Source organism: Pleurodeles waltl, chromosome 4_2, assembly GCF_031143425.1.
Source record: "Pleurodeles waltl isolate 20211129_DDA chromosome 4_2, aPleWal1.hap1.20221129, whole genome shotgun sequence".
In the NCBI taxonomy this organism is placed as follows: Eukaryota; Metazoa; Chordata; class Amphibia; order Caudata; family Salamandridae; genus Pleurodeles; species Pleurodeles waltl.
The window spans coordinates 20,137,725-20,155,788 of record NC_090443.1 but is presented as its reverse complement, the minus strand read 5'-3'; positions in this window follow the sequence as shown (position 1 = coordinate 20,155,788).

Here is an 18,064-nt window from a genome sequence, read left to right as displayed (position 1 = left end):
GCTTTCTTCTCCAATAGCTGAGCAGCGGAAGATGCAAACTTCACAGTGTCTTCTCATCAGACCCTAAAATAGCAAAAATAACGGAAGGTAATATCTCCCGAAATAGATGTACCAATATCAACATTTCTGTGAGCAAATCTATATAAATACAAGGGAGGGCAAAATCCATAAACATGTATAACAATAAAATACCAAAGATTCTTCACAATTAAATTCTCATGAGAGTCGTAAATATATTTATATGGGAGGGATAATCCTCGCCTCTGTGTCCTTACTAGAATTGAAAATTCTTGACGCGTAAGCTAGAAATTCTTTTATTCTATGTCAGGACCGGAGGCTCCGATTATGCTAGTTTAAAGCTGTCCAAATACCACTGTAGCGACATCAACAACAGGTTTGTGATAGAAGTTACGAAAAGTAGACTCAGAAGACCAATCTGCCGCCCTCATAATGTCCTCTAAACGAGAACCTAATGCATATGTCTTGGAAGCCATGGCTCCTCTTGCTGAATGTGCCCCAAATTTTTTGTATCTATACCAGCCTCGTTCATTAACCATTTTGTCCATCTAGATAATGTAGCGGGCAAAACCGCCTTAAATGGTTTCTGTAATGAAATTAATAATTGACCCCTGGAGTCTTGTCTGAATTCTTCAGTGGCCACTTCATAAACTTTGAAGCATTGAACTACACACAATTGTAGATTATCAGGAAACACTGGATAAGTTACTGACCTGCTATTAGTCTTAGTCCTTTTCGTGATGGTACAAGTTAAACCTTCAGGAGAATAAACTCTCCCTGCCAGATCCAAAGCTCTGACATCTGATACTCTTTTACAAGAAATAAGGCAGAGTAACATAGTCAATTTTGCTGAAATCTGTTTTCGAGAAAGATTCCTAGTAGAAGGCCAAGTGTCTAAGAACCGCAACATGACATTCACATCCCATAAAGCAAAATATCGGGCCTCAGGAGGATTCGACATGTGGATACCTTTCATAACCTTCCATACCAAAGGATGTTCCCCTACAGGCTTACCTTCAATATGCTCATGCCCAACAGAGATGGCGGATCAGACATTTTTAATCGTTCTATATGCCAATCCTGAATCTGCGAGTTCAGCTAAGAAATTTACAATCAACTCAACGTCCAACCCCATGGGATCGAACCCTGCCCGTCATGCCAACTACTCCATCTACGCCAGGCTGAGGTGTGTTGCTTATGAGTGCCTGCCGCCCAAGCCTGTTTGATGAAATTTGCAGCTTGCAAAGAACCGCAACGAGATCCTCAGCCCCAATGGCCGGCATCCGATTCGATCACCACATATGGGTAAGAACCGAAAATGGCTTGGTTGTTCCAAGCTTCCATATGCTGGAGCCACCAATCCAATGAATCTCCGACCTCACTTCGTCGGATAACAGAATCTGCTCCGAATAATTCAGACCCTTCCGCAAGTGTTGAATTTTGAGTCTTTGCAAAGCACGATAGTGAAGGGGAGCTGGAAAAATGGCCTGAATAGACGAAGCAAGAATACTGACTAACCTGCCAATCGTCCTCAATGACACAGTCTGGCTGACTAATGCAGACCTCAATTCCCTCTTGGTGTTGCAAATTTTCTGAGAGGGAAGAATACGCTGAGAGCGGACTGAGTCAATCCTGAAACTCAGGAAGTCTATCACCTGAGACGGACTTAATAGTGACTTCGGCACATTGATAAGGAAGACCAGCTCCTGTAAAAGATGAATGGTCCAATCTAAATGCGTCAGGAGAGTCTGTACTTCCTGAGCCATCAAAAATATGTCATCCAAAGATATGATCAATCGCACCCCTTTGGCTCAAAGAGATTCCACCACTGGTCTCATCAACTTCGTGAAGCACCAGGGGGCTGACGACAGACCGAAAGGTAGCGCATTGAACTCCAGGCAGTGACTCCTCAACAGGAATTGTAAATATCTCCTGCGAGGATGAAAAATGGGAATCGAGAGATGGGCATCCTTTAGGTCCAGGTGGACCATCCAGTCGCCTTCTAATAGAATATCTTTCAACATGTGTATTCCTTCCATTTTTAAGTTTTTGTACAAGATCCAATAATTGACTTCTTTTAGGTTTAACACAAGACGATGACCCTCGCCTTTCTGGTCTACTAAGAAAATGGGGCTGATAAAGCTGTATGGGCGAGGGGAAGAAAAACGTACTGCCCCTTTGTCGATCAGGGCTTGAACCTCTAAATTTATAAAGGACTGATGTGCAAGGGAAAAATACATTTCAAGAGGGATTTTTAATTGCTTCTGAGTACTGAAAAACTCCAACCGGAACCCCAAGACTGTCTGAAGAACCCAAGGATCCCCAGAAATCTGTTTCCAATTGCCAGAAACAATCCCACTCTGCCCCCCAGAAGTACCTGAGAATGTGGTGTAATGCTTACCAGAGTAACCAGCATCTTGAATTGCTCCCTGTTGTCCTCAGCAGGGCCCTCTACGGAATTTGGAGTGTCCTCCTCTGGAGCAGGTGGGATAGAAGGTGGAGTCTGCAGATTGATCTCCATACCAACCTCCTCTCCCTCTGGGGTAGTAGTTCTGAGGACTTGAGAAAGATCCTCAACTGGACATTTGCCCTCCATAACTACCGACCCTGAGAAAAAGGTTTCTTTTCACAACCTTTCTGAGGGACATCTGTGCTTTATCGAGGTAGGAACAAGTAGAGCAGAACTTAACCAGTTCTTTATTTAATGAAGCCCCAAATAGTAATCCATCGGCAGAAGGGCCAGCCTCTGAGGTAGCCAAATCATTTAGTTTATGGTCAATATGCATGAGTATGGTAGAGCGCCCTCCCAAAATGGGGGAGTGCGGCCCCTTAGGACTCGCGCCGTCGTGGCCCAAAACCTTGCACACTAGTCATGCGTCGGGCTGGCCTAAAACACTTCCGCCCCTATACCTCGCGAGGTGTGGGGGCGGAAGTGATTTCCTGGGAGTCACAGGGGGGCCACGTCATTTCTGGGCCCCAGCCGCTACCACGTATAGGATGGGGGTGGCTATTTAACTGCCCCCCCCAGAAAGGCCTCAGCCTTTATTGCTGTGGCGGCGGTGATGGCACCAGGAGAGTTGGAGAGTAGGCGGACCTCGTGTGGCGGAAGACATTGGAATTGCACGCAGCACCAGGGACGTCCATCAGATCCTGAGGAGCCGCACACACGCTGCCCGGATTCGTGCTTCACTACCTCCCCTTCCTCCTGCCGCGTAGAGCCGAGTGTTGGAGGATTTTGGACACGGACAAGGTTTGCAAGCAGCCTCCCCTCCTCCTGCAGCGTACACGCTGTACCTTGGCCCGATAGAGCTTGGTGTAGCGCGCATGCTACACTATTCCCATGTCCTCATTTTGCACAGAGAGCCCTAGTGGTGCTCTCGGTTGTAGCGCGGTATCTTGGGTTGTCACGCTAGCTGCCTTATCTGCCCAATATAAGTCGAGGTGCTGCTGGAGGGAAGGTTTAAATCATCTTCGCCCGTTTTTGTAAAGGGAAAAGCTCCCAGTTGCTCTGCATGATTTGGCCAAGCTTTTGATTACCGCCAGTGCTGCTTGGGCAGGTTTTTTCTTATTTTGGCTGGTGCTATACCCCAAGTACCAGGCATTGTCCCCCAAATGCGTTCTACCCTGCATTTATTAAATATTGTTTAGGCCTTCCTGACCTGGCTGGGTGACTACCAGGTTTTTTCATCTGCGCAAAGTCAGCCCGATATGGCCCAGGAACGCTCATCAGGACCAGGGTAAGTGGGGACATTGCGGGGAGGAAGAAATGAAGAAAAATACCATGTAATTATTTATTGATATTATTCGTGGCTACAGTAGTACTGTGTTGTATACATTTCATTGCGCATTTAGAAAGTGAAGGGAAGTGGTGCTTAATTAATTACATTGTGTAACACATTTGATTGCGCATTAAGGGTCATGGCTTGCAATCGCAGTAAAGTTGGTAAGAGAAAGGGCAAAGACCCTGAATTGTGGCAATTGTTGAAATTGGTGTTAGCCAAAATAGGGGATGGGGATTCAGACAGTGGGAACTCCGCTTCAGAAGGGGAAAACAATGGGGCAGGGGGTGACCGCCCTAGGCGTTTGCATGTGCCCCCTCATGCACATTCCCTCCTGTGAAGCGTAGAAGTAAGAAACAGGTTTCAAACAATCATCAGGCATCTGCCACCCCTGCATTAACTCCCCGTCCTGCGCAGTCCCCTAGGGCCGATACTTTAATCGTATCTTTATGCACTACTCCAGAGGACCCCCCCGGTAGAGCAGAGAGCAGTGCCTACGCTGGAGTTAGGGGTCATGGCCATTCTAACACATATTCGGCAGGCATTGGCAAACTTAACGTCACCCCCTTCAATACCAGTAGTCCAGACTACAGCGCAAAGGGTCCCTCCCCCGATTTGCAAGGGCATGGCAGCGCCACTGCCCAGATAACTACCCAAGATGCAACCATGCAATCGCTGCTGTCGGCGGTACAGCTTTTGTCTAGCCTTGAGGCTTCCTCTGGCCCAGTTCCCCCTACTGCTCCATGGGCCACAACTGATACACTAAAGATAGGGGTGTGTTCTGGCCCCCATGCTGTTCAATCTCTATATTAATAATGATGTGGTTGACCAGCTGATGCACTGCAATCACGAAGCCCCAAAGTTAGCAGGAATTTCTGTCCCTATTTTAATGTTCGCAGACGATACCTTACTGATCTCACAAACTCCAATGGGCCTCCAAAACAAACTCAACGCCTTTCTTAAATTTTGTGTAAAGAGGGGCCTAGAGATTAATTTTTCTACAACTACATTTGTGGCTTTTAATCCTCATAAGTCTTTTAGGGGGAAAATGACTCTGGCAGACCAACTGATAGAGCGAGTTAAGCAGTTCGATTATTTGGGGATCAGGATATCTGATGACCAAAGGTGTTGGGCACAGAAGAGTGTGTCCATCCTACGACAGAGGTCAACTGCGATAGCTAGAAAAATTGCCAGCACCACGGAAGGAGAAATTTCACCTGCTATCACAGTATACAAGGCAACGGCCGTGGCTGCTTCAATCTATGGCGCTGAATTATGGGGGCACTGTAATTCCAGCTGCTTGACGAAGGTGGAAAATCGCTTTACGTGTAATTTTCTGCGCTTACCGACAAGTACCCCTCTTATACCCCTAAGACTGGACTTAGCCCTAAATGAGATCCATAATGAGGCCGCCTTAAGACCCCTTATGTATTGGGTCCGCCTTTGGACATCCGAATACTTGTCCCCCTATCAAACAGCAGTTGCTGAACTCTTAGCGGACCGCGGTGTGGTAAAAGTTCCCTGGTTTAAATACATCAGAGACACGTGCCAACTCAATAAAATGGATGAGGTATGGAAAGACCCCATAGTTTGACAAAGGAAGTAAAGGCACGGATAAAGCGGTGTTACCGGGAGTTCATTTTGACACAGCTTTGGTCCAAAAAGGACCATGGTAGTAGGACGGTACAGTTTTTGGACCACAAGTGTAGTCCCAGGTTCGAGGTCTTTATGGGCAATATCAATCCCCCCATGCCAAATCGCTATTTATTAAATTTAGACTTGGGGTATTGCCTCTCAACACATTTACTGTAAGATGGTGCAAGGAGGTTCAAAAATCGAGATTCTGCCACTTCTGTCCTGAACAATCTGAGACATTGGCCCATTTGATGTTTTTTTGTCCTAGATATTTGGCGCCCAGGAAGAAATGGATAATCCCCTTATGCAGATCAATGGGGATAAGGAAATATAATATATCCTTGCAAATTCTTACTAGTTACACAAGAGACAAGGTGGTCTTTGCCGTTGCTAAGTACCTACAAAATGCTTGGGCTATAAGAATCAGAGAATACACCGCTGATCGATTGGATTAGCTATAATTAACCTAGGCCGTAGCTGACCATCATGGGCATCAAACCACGAAGGATTGGTTGTTAAAGAAAAAGGAAATTTGGCCTTAGCTTTGCACTGTTGCTATAACTATGTGTATCAACAGCTCATTTTTTTTGCACAACCTATTGTAGGAAGAAATAGACTATTTTATGGAATCAATTTCAGGCAGGCTTTCAGGTCTACAAAACGAGATAGTTGTCCTGTATTGTTTTAACAAATTAGTTTTTAAATTTTAATTCAGCATAACTATTTGTTTCTCTTTTTAATGTTTTTGTGGAATCTGTGTCTTTTTATTTATAATCTTATTGCATGGTATTGTTTGTTATTTATTGGATACTTTTATGGCTTTTAGACAAAATAAAGTTATTTATTGATTGATTGATACACTAAAGAATACAGTGGCGGAACTCAAAAGCCAGATAGAGGCAACTGCAGCAGCGCACAGTGTTAAACCAATGGCTACTGGAACTACAGGTCTGAGTGACATCCAGTCACCGGGCGTTAAGTCTCATATCCCCAACAATGTAAACAAAGGTAAGATCACAGAGACCAGCACAGATACATCTGGGGGGGTACTGCAGCAGTGGTCACCAAGCAAGACACTTTACTATCCAGGCCAGGTAAGCTCACGGCCCACGTTGCGGCAGATGTGAAAGAAAAGATCTGGAAAGGGGATTTTGTAGACATCTTTTCGCTCATCAGAGCTAAAAAAAGGGAGGTAGAATTGAAAGATAAGGAGGGGAACGCATCATCTTCCAGTGACAAAAAAAAACAGAGTTGAAGAGAACATAACAAATTGGCTGTTTGGGTTTAATATTTACATGTCTGTCATGCTTGAGAAGAAACCGGATTTGGCAACGTCTATGATTTTCTATGCTAATAAGATTTTGAAAGCACACCATATGTATGGGGGTAATGCTTGGATGGAATATGATACAAACTTCAGGTGGGCTACGGTTGAGGACCCAGAAATAGGTTGGGACCAAACTGAAGTGAATGTATAGCTGGAATGGTTGAACAGCAAGCTGCCTGGGAAGCATCCCTTTCGCACACTTCGGTGAGAAAAAGGGGTTGTGCTGGGCATTCAATAGAAAGGTGTGTTCTTGACCAGCGGGGTCCTGCAAATTTAAACATACCTACTCCTTCTGCGGACACCTTTCGCACCCAGAGTTCAAGTGCATTAAGAAATCCAAGGAAAAGGTTAAGGAAGGGAGTGAGCCCTCTAGCTGACATAACTTTGCAGTCACCCATACATATTAACGCTTTCCTCCCATGGTTACAGTCCTATTCTAACAAAGACTCTGCAGACCTATTGTTAAGAGGCTTCTTTTGTGGTTTCAGGATCCCCGCCTTAAAAGTGCCTTCTATTCCGTATTGCAACAATTTCCTGTCAGCCCGGAAAAAGCTGGGGGTGGTTGCAAAGAAGGTTGGGAAGGAAAGGCTGTGGGCCCCTTCTCCTCCCTTCCATTCAAGAATTTTGTCTGTTCTCCTTTGGGGTTGGTACCTAAAAAAGAGCCTAGCCAGTTTAGATTGATTCATAACCTCTCAGCCCCACGTGGATCTTCAGTGAAAAAAGCAATTGACCCCCAACTATGCTCAGTCCAATATGCAACGTAGACCAGGCCCTTGAGAAGTTGCGCTACCTAGGACAAAGGGCCCTTCTGGCAAAAATTGACAATGAGTCCACTTTTCGGCTCCTCCCAGTACATCCAGATGATTACCATGTATTGGGATTTCAATTTCCAGGGTCTTATTTCTACGATAAATACATGCCAATGGGCTGTAGTGTGTCCTGCAGTTACTTTGAACAGTTCAGCTCCTTCTTACAATGGATCTTCACCAAGCACACTGGGCACAAGGAGGTGATTCACTATTTAGATGATTTTCTGGTACTGGGCCCTCCGGGGTCTGCAAGGTGTCTGTGGGCCTTACGGGCTGGGGTGGACAATCTCTGTGGGATCAAAATCTAGGACCTTAAGAGGAGAAGCTTGCTTTTTAGGTTTCTTGGTGGGTCCCGGAATCTCAGAGTCATTAGAATCCTCCGAACAGGAATTTTTGTTTGACGAAGATGGGGAAAAAACAGTCTTTTTTGGTGCTATAGTTATGTTCATTAACTTGTTTACCTGGAAGTTTCTCAAAAGCGTCAGCATGGACGTCCACAGACGCAGAATACAATCCCTTATCTAGGTTCTTGGGTTTTGATTTAGATTTAGACCCCTCGTTCTGAGTCTGGGTCTCCTGCAGCCAACCCTGGGTGTGGGCAAAATCAAATAATTGGCCAGAAAAAGGTCCTAAAGCCCTGACAAGGTCATCATTGACAGAGTGTTGAACCCTGCAATCAAAGGCTTCAACCAGGTTCATCTCCAACTGATATCCAGTTTCCACAGGGAAATAACCTGATTCATGCTCATCCCATTGAGCCATTCTCCGGATATATATATATATATATCGTGATATATAAAATCAATTAAATCCAAAAGATATACAGGAGATATTAATATAGGGGAGTGCAAAAACCTCTGACAGGCTTAAAGCCCAATAAAATGTGAAGGGAGCAGCCTGTGGGAAAAAACAAACACTCTACGCAAAGCCTTTTACTTGATTACAGCCCATGTTCTCAAGGTAACAGGGTGTATAGGGAGCACAAAGAAGGGTCAGAGGGGTGCCTCCACACGCACACATCCCAGATACATGAGCTGATCTCCTAGAGGAACACTCTGAACAGATCGGCTTGCAAAACTGCAATGCGACGCCACGAGGAGGAGGGAATTAAAAATAGATATAGGACTAGCGCTCGTCGCATAGTCTGCTCCCGCTCCCACTCCACAAAAGGGCCAACTCGGCAAGAAGCTGATCATAAAATAAACAATGCGCGAAAGTGCTGAGAGCATCAAAAATGTAAGCGAGCTGAATCGCTTTGCTCCAAAGATCAAACAATCGCCTATACAGTGCAAAAAACTATACTACACAACCATAAATGTACTGTAAACAATCGAGTACTTATCTGCTGCAGAGCAGCAAAGAAAGAGGAAGTGACTTAAGGGGTCATGGATTATATGGGTTCTCAAGTTGTGATTGGAACATGTGATTTAATGTAAAGCATCATGGGTTTTGATGTTTTTTGTTTTACTGTTATTTGATTGGCTGCTGTGTTGAGACAGTAAAAGAAAGAGAAAGCATAATCGGAGCCTCCAGTCCTGACATAGAATCTCTTTTCCATATTCTCATTATGTTGGTCAAATTATTCACTTGATGTACAGTTTTTTCGTAAATGGAGGAATTCATCATAAGGGATACTATGGGCCTCTTTATGACTATCGCGGTCTACAACGTAGATCGCCGAAGTCCCGGCAGCCACAAGACCGCCAGGGATGGGGGTCTTCAGACCGCCATATAATGACTGCTGGTGGCTCTCTGCCCAAATCTGGGCGGAGAGCCACCAGCAACCAAACTGGCAGTCGGCGGTGCAGAAGAGGCTGCTCCGCTTGCACCGCCACGTCATCACAACACTGCCACACCTATTACAAGTTGGTAATAGGCGTGGCGGTGTTGTGGTGATGGGGCGCTGGTGGCGGAGCAGGCCCCAAGGATCCTGTCCCCTCCCGGATGACCACTGAGAAAAGGTAAGTGTCCATCCATGGGGGGGGGGGTGATGAATGGTGTGTGCGTGCAAGGGGGTGTGCGTTTGTGTGATTGGAGGGGGTGGTGCTTGTGTGCGTGTATTTTGTGATTGTGAGTGTCTGTGTGAGTGCGTGAATGGATACGGGGTGGGGGTGTGTGCGAGTGTCTTTATGAGTGCGTGAATGCCTAATGGCATGTGTGTGTGTGTGTGGATGCTTGGATGGGGTGGGGGTGGGAGGGGTCTCTACGGGGTTAGGTGGTCCCTACGGGCTTAGGGGGGACAGTGGCTGTGGGGGGGGGGTGGGGGGAGTCACATACTGGCGACAGTAACGTAAATTCCTGTCGCCAGTATCCTTTTTGCCAGGGAGTTCCGGGCAGGGTTGACTCCAGGAAATCCCTGGCAGAAAGGAGACTACGAATACCGTCGGCGGCACAGGCGGTGAACTGGCAGCCTGTTCACCGCCGTGGTCATAATCTGGTGGTCCAGCACCGTAACGCCGTCGGCTGTGTTACCGCCACCACCAGCATGGTGGAGCAGGACCACCAGATTCATAATGACCCCCTATGTTTAAAATTATGTTGGTTGAATATGCTCAGGGCTAGTTAATTATGTGGCAGGGGAGGACCAAATTATGCTGCAGGGGAGGACCAAATTGTACGGCAAGAAAAGACAAATTATGTGACTTAATGTGCCATATTTTGTGATAGTAATACGTCATGAATGTGTCATTTTTACACGTTAACACTGTCTGGGCAAAGGCCTCACCCTATTGATTGCTACCAGTTTAATACCCAAAATACAGCAATAAGCAGCTGGATTTTTTCAACATTTTGTGTAAGGAGATGGCTCCCTGTTGCAGTTACCCCCCACTTTTTGTCTGATACTGATGCTGACTTGACTGAGAAGTGTGCTGGGACCCTGCTAACCAGGCCCCGGCACCAGTGTTCTTTCACCTAAAATGTACCATTGTTTCCACAATTGGCACACCCCTGGCACACAGATAAGTCCCTTGTAAAAGGTACCAGTGGTACCAAGGGCCCTGTGACCAGGGAAGGTCCCTAAGGGCTGCAGCATATGTTGTGTCACCCTCAGGGACCCCTCACCTAACACATGCACACTGTCATTGCAGATTGTTTGTGTTGGTGGGAAGAAAAAGGCAAAGTCGACATGGCATCCCCCTCAGGATGCCATGCACACAAAATGATGCCTGTGGCATAGGTAAGTCACCCCTCTAGCAGGCCTTACAGCCCTAAGGCAGGGTGCACTATACCACAGGTGAGGGCATAGGTGCATGAGCAATATGCCCCTATAGTGACTAAGTCTATTCTTAGACATTGTAAGTACAGTGTGGCCATATTAAGTATATGGTCTGGGAGTTTGGCAAAAACAAACTCCACAGCTCCATAATGGCTACACTGAATACTGGGAAGTTTGGTCTCAAACTTCTCAGAATAATAAACCCACACTGATGCCAGTGGTGGATTTATAAAAAAAAGCACACAGAGAGCATCTTAGAGATGCCCCCTGTATTTTACCCAATTGTTCAGTGCAGGACTGACCGGTCTGTGCCAGCTTGCTGCTGAGAGACGAGTTTCTGACCCCATGTGCTGAGGGCCTTTGTGCTCTCTGAGGACAGAAACAAAAGCCTGCTCTGGGTGGAGGTGCTTCACACCTCCCCCTGCAGGAATGTAACACCTAGCAGTGAGCCTCAAAGGCTCAGGCTTCGTGTTACAATGCCCCAAGGCACTCCAGCTAGTGGAGATGCCCGCTCCCTGGACACAGCCCCCACTTTTGACAGCAAGTCCAAGGGAGATAATGAGAAAAACAAGGAGTAGTCACCCACCAGTCTGGATAGCCCCTAAGGTGTACTGAGCTGAGGTGACCCCTGCCTTTAGAAATCCTCCATCTCGATTTTGGAGGATTCCCCCAATAGGGATGTGCCCCCTCCCCTCAGGGAGGAGGCACAAAGAGGGTGTAGCCTCCCTCAAGGACAGTAGCCATTGGCTACTGCCCTCCCAGACCTAAACACACCCCTAAAATCAATATTTAGGGGCTCTCCAGAACCTAGGAAACTAGATTCCTGCAACCTGAAGACGAAGGACTGCTGACCTAAACCCCTGCAGAGAAGACGGAGACACCAACTGCTTTGGCCCCAGCCATACCGGCCTGTCTACCCACTTCAAGAAAAACTGCAACAGCGACGCGTCCCCCAGGGTCCAGCGACCTCTGAAGCCTCAGAGGACTACCCTGCAACAAATACTTACCTCCCCCAGGAACTGTTGACTTTTGCAGTGTCCAAATTTAAAATAGCTTATTGCCATTTTTGCCAAAACTGTACATGCTATTGTGATGATTCAAAGTTCCTAAGATACCTGAGTGAAATACCTTTCATTTAAAGTATTGTTTGTAAATCTTGAACCTGTGGTTCTTAAAATAAACTAGGAAAAGATATTTTTTCTATATAAAAACATATTGGCCTGGAATTGTCTTTGAGTGTGTGTTCCTCATTTATTGCCTGTGTGTGTACAACAAATGCTTAACACTACCCTCTGATAAGCCTACTGCTCAACCACATTACCACAAAATAGAGCATAAGAATTATCTCTTTTTGCCACTATCTTACCTCTAAGGGGAACCCTTGGACTCTGTGCATGCTATTTCTTACTTTGAAATAGTACATACAGAGCCAACTTCCTACAGTTTGCATAAGGCTTTCCACTGTTCAGAAATGTGTTGCTGCAATTTTAGTAACTTGTGATCCGTTTGAGCTAGAAACTATTTTTTGTTAACACCTGCAGAATATGCAGCAAACCATGAATTTGCCAAAAGTGACAAACCCATAATTATGCAGAAAAGGCCACAATCGCATATTTCCTGTGGACCTGAATATGCTGCATTTAGTAAACAGTTCGTGGTTGTCTCTTTTTGATAACGGGTTGCTTGGATGTCCAAAAAAAACATCATTCCTCTTTTCACTGCTGCCATACCTGAATGCCAAATTTCCATGGCTACCGACCAGCTTTACAAACATTTTTCCATCTTTTTTTGCTCCATACCAATGATCAGTAAATTGTCACAGTATTTGCTGTGGATTTCTCATTCTCTGCAGTGGTGTAGGTCCATTGTATTTACCAAAGCGGTTCAGGTATAAGCAGCAGGATTCGCCCCTGCTAAAACATGCAATATTATCCGCCTGCAAGGGTAAAGCGCCCCCCTCCAACATTGGGAGTGGGGCACGGCCCGTTAGGAGACGGGGCCAGCGAGGCCCAACAATCCCCTCCGCACTAGTTGTGCGGCAGGCTGGCCTTCGACTTCCTCCCTCACGCCTCCAGAGGCGTGGGGGCGGAAGCTGGGTGTGAGTGAACGTAGCGGCTGCGTTGGCCGCTAACCAGTTTTAGCCACCATGCACCGGTGGGGGGCTATTTAAATGCCTCCTCGAGAAGGCTCGACCTTCTTCTTGTGGTGGCACGGCGTCTGGAGCTGTCAGAGGCTGAATCGTCACGCTGGGAATTGGGAGTCGCGTAGGATTGCGAGCGCGTTTCTGGAGCGATCGGGAGCTGTGCCTGTGAGCGCGGGCACATTTAAACGTTCGTATCAGAAGGAGCAGAGGAGCCGGGAACAAGTTAAAGGAGCATCACGTAAGTGTGGAGAGGGGTTATAATAATTAGCGCGGATACCAATTTGTTTCAGTTTTTTTAAAGTGCTTTCTCCGCACGTATTGTGTATGTTGCATCGGTTGTTTTTAATATATGTATACCACGTTGATTCCGCTTAAATAAGTGTACATTTTTTATTCGAACTGTTGTTGTTGTCCCTGGCTACAGAAATCTTTGGTTCTATAGACGAATACCACACTGGCTACCCCCTTTTTTAAGTGTTTTTGCTGAACGTTTAGAACGGTTGTTGCTTAACCCCTTGCCTCTGACAACACTTGAATCCTTTGTCAATGTTTTATTTATTACTGAATCCTAATAACGGTTTTGCATTAAATGACTGCTGGGGCAGTTCAGTGAGAGTATTATTATGGACATGATCATTATGTAGCAATTGGTTAGATTCTGTTTAATAAGAACTGTGTGCGCCTCGGTTTATTTAAAGAAGCATCGTTTTTTCTTTAATGTGTATATTGCTTCGCGCAAAGGTTTATTTAAAGAAACATATTAGTCTCTTCATGTGAAGTTGCTAAATCAATGTGCATAATACTTTTTGCCAGGTTTCTGGCTTGGTGAAAACGAGCTGGACAGGGGGTCTTTAACTGTGGTCTCATTGGCCTAGTCTCATGACGGAAAAGTAATCCATGATGATTGTAATGGTGGATGTATAACTCTTAAATATTGTTATTTTGTTTACAGGTACATCGCTAAGACCTTAGTATACACTGCGCTGAGTTTTGCGTATAAAAACTGTTTAAAAAAATGTGCTGCAGGTTAGGCGTTGTTAATTCCTTTAAATTATGCCGTCTAACAAGGCTACTACAGGGAAAAGAAAAGGGAGGGACCCAGAATTATCCCAGCTCTTAAAGATGGTTCTTGAAAAATTAGGCAATGATGATACAGACAGTAGTGATGCAGCATCTGATAACGATGTTAATGGGATGAATAGCAGTCGCCCTAGATGGTCTCACGTAACTCCTCGCGCTGCGTTCCCCCCAGTGAAGCATAGAAATAAAGGGAGGGCTCCAACTTCACAGTCTTCTGCTACGGTGGTTAATATCCCGGAGCAGACTGTTATGCCAGAGATTCCAGTCCCCTCTTCGAGTGGGGCGTCCAAACAGCAAGGTGGGAACGAGGGTGCGATCACGACACCAGGTCAAGATGTGGTTGAAGTTTTAGCCAATATACGTAAATCATTGGCTTCTCTGTCACCTGTAATGGGGCCAGCGGTCCCGCCATCCCCCTTGCCAGTAGTTCCAAGGTCAGCAACACTAACCACGGCACCCCCTACTCCTCAGTTACCCCTACAGCCTGCGCAGGTGCAAGATCCAACCATGCAAGCCTTTCTTGAAGTATCTAGGTTACTAACAAGTATTAACGTCCCAGCTAGTAACCCCCCCCACCTACAACTCCTTGGATTTTGAATGATTCTTTCCAGAATTCAATAACAGAGCTGAAGCGCCAGGTAGACGCGTTATCATCAGCACATAGGTCAATTTCAGTGCAGGCGGCAACAAGTAGCCCGAGTGTCACTCCGGCACCGGGCACAGTGACCCCTACTACACCTTTAGTTAATAAGGGGTCTACCGAAACTAGCAAAACTCCAGAAAAAGATAATTCGGCGAAGGAGGGGCCGGCCATCGACGCATTACTGTCAAGACCAGTTAAGCTGGCAGCGCATGTTAGTGCGTAAATGAAGGAAAAGATTTGGAAAGGGGAATTTGTTGACATATTTTCTTTAATCAGGGCAAAAAGAAGGGAGGTAGAAAACAAAGACGTTAAGGGGTCTTCAACAGGGGACAAATAAACCAAGGTGGAGGAGAGCATTACGAACTGGTTGTTCGTTTTCAATGTATTCATGTCAGTATTGTTAGAAAAGAAACCTGATTTGGGTATTTCAATGATCTGCTATTCCAACAAAATACTGAAGGCACAACACACTTATGGAGGTACTGACTGGTTAGAATACGACAGGGATTTTCGCTGGGCTAAAGTAGAAGACCCATCTATTGGTTGGGACCAGACGGAGGTGAACGTCTGGTTAGAATGCGTCAATAACAAGATGGGGAGGCAACCCTTTCGTGCACAGTATTCAAACGAGAAGAAAGGGTCTTGTTGGGCGTTCAATAGGAAGTTATGTTCGAGACCCGCAGGGTCTTGCAAATTCAGGCACAACTGTTCCTTTTGTGGACGCCCTTCTCATCCAGAATTTAAATGCATCAAAAAATCAAAACAGAAAGGCAGAGATGGGAACAAACCAACTAACTGAATCACCGTTGCCGTCCCCCATTAACATTGACGCTCTGCTCCCGTGGTCACAGGCTTATCCTGCGACTGGGTCGGCAGAATTACTAGCACATGGTTTTTCCTTTGGTTTTAGAATCCCGGCCTCTAATGTACCCCAGTTGACCATTGCAATAATCTAGTATCCGCATTACGGAACCCAGGAGTGGTGGCCAAGTTATCAAAAGAATGCTCCTTTGGCAGGTTAGCAGGCCCCTTCCCTTACCCGCCTTTAAAAGGCTTTGTTTGTTCTCCTTTGGGCGTAGTGCCTAAGTAGGAGCCTGGACAGTTCAGGCTAATTCAGGCTAATTCATAATTTATCTGCTCCTCGGGGAGCATCAGTGAATAAGGCTATCAATCCACAACTGTGCTCGGTCCGCTACGCGACTGTTGATCAAGCATTGGAAAAATTGAGGGCCATGGGGCTTTGTTAGCAAAAACTGACATAGAATAAGCCTTCAGACTTCTCCCGGTTCACCCTGAAGATTACCACTATTAGGTTTCCAGTTCCAGGGAGGGTACTTTTCGGATAAATGCATGCCCATCGGTTGTAGTGTATCTTGCAGTTATTTTGAGCAGTTTAGCACCTTCCTGCAGTGGATCTTTTCAAATCGCACTGGACACCTCGATGTCATACATTATTTGGATGATTTCCTAGTACTGGGCCCACTTAGGTCAGAGAAATGCGGGTGGGCACTCCAGGCCTTCAACACGATGTTTAAAGACTTTGGAGTTCCACTGGCTCGTGAAAAAACAGCAGGGCCCGCAACTTGCATTACTTTCCTAGGGATTGAGATTGATTCGGTGGCTGGTGAGTGTCGCTTGCCTAAGGATAAGCTGCAGGTATTCAAGGAGTCCATAAAAAAGATGTTATCTCAGAAAAAAGTCACCTTTCACCAATTGCAGGTTCTGGTGGGTCAACTGAATTTCGCCCTTAGAATTATTCCCATGGCCCGCCCCTTTTCAAGGTCCATCGCTAGATCAATAGCTGGGTTGTCTGAGAGGCACCATCACACTCGGTTGTCGTGAGAAGTCAGGGAAGATTTAAAGCTGTAGGAGGTTTTTCTGCAGGACTTTAATGGAGCTGTAATCTGGCCTCATACAGCGGTTTCAAGCCCCACTCTGGGGCTTTATACGGATGCAGCAGGAAGCATGGGTTTTGGGGCAATCTTGGGGCCCTTGTGGTGCCGGGCGGATTGGCCAACCAAGTGGGTTAGCGTGGGCTTGACGAAGAATATAGCCTTTTTTTTAGAACTCTTCCCTATTATTGTCGCAGTCACCATCTGGGGGGAAGATTTTAAGGATAGGTCTGTAATCTTTTGGTCTGACAACATGGCTGTGGTAGAAGCCATTAATAGACAAAGGGCTACATGCCCATTGTTACACTGTCTTCTCAAACATTTAATCCTAACTTGTTTACAGTGCAACATTACATTCAGGGCTAAACATGTGCCAGGGATATATAACAATGCTGCTGACGCCCTATCTTGCTCGTTGATGCAGAACTTTATGTGGTATCATCCTTAGGCGAAGGAGAAGATGACGGAGTTCCAAGAATCTCTGTGGAAGATTGGTGTCCCGCCCTCCCTGGCTTATTAGCAACATCTATAGCAGAGCGTACAAGAAGGGCTTATGAGAATGATTTTTACCAGTACAGGAGGTTCTTGAAGGTACAACAAATTTCAGCCTTCTTTTCAGGATCAGCTATATGTGCATTTTTGCAGCACCTGAAGGACAGGGGGAGACCAGTTTCTTGTGCAAAAGCATACCTAGCCGCCATCCGTTTTTTCACTAGAATCAAAAACATGGAAGGCCTGATAAACACTTTTATTATTAAACGGGCTGGTTGGGCCAGGGGAGACAATGTTAGGTCAGACTCTAGCTGCCCGATAACAGCAGTATTGCTGGAAAATCTTCTCCACACTCTCCCCGTAGTGTGTTCTTCGCAGGCTGAGTCAGCCCTATTTTCAGCAGCATTCGTGGTAGCCTTCTACGGTGCATTCCACATCAGTGAACTGGTTGGCTCCTCCAGAAGCGATCACGCAGGAGGGTTGCAGTGGAGTGACGTGTTGGTCAGTCCAGAATTTTTGTCTATAGTGCTGCGCAAGTCTAAAACAGACCAGCTTAAAAGAGGAGCGGGTATTACCCTCAGTGCAGCTAATGGGTCCCCCCTTTGCCCTGTGGAGCTGATGTGGTCTTACCTTTCTGTCCGCCCGCCGGCAGGCTCTTCCGCTTTGTTCATCCACGCTAACGGGGAATGTCTTTCACGCTATTAATTCTCAGAGGTTTTCAAAGTAGCGCTGAGGTCAATGGGAGTGGACCCATAAGGGTACTCCCTGCATTCCTTCAGAATTGGGGCAGCTACGTTAGCAGCCAGTGCGGGGCTGCTAGTGTCCAAGGTGAAGTGCATTAGTCGTTGGCCGTCTAATTGTTATAGACGGTACATTAGGCCGGAACTAGTCTAAGCAAAAATTCCTTGTTAAAAACTGATTACTGAAGTATGATCTACTCGTGCAATTTTCTTTCATTTCAGTTCAATGTCACCTCGGGTAGTATGGGTCTTGGGGCATTCGTTTGTTCGACGGGTGGCCTACAGGGTG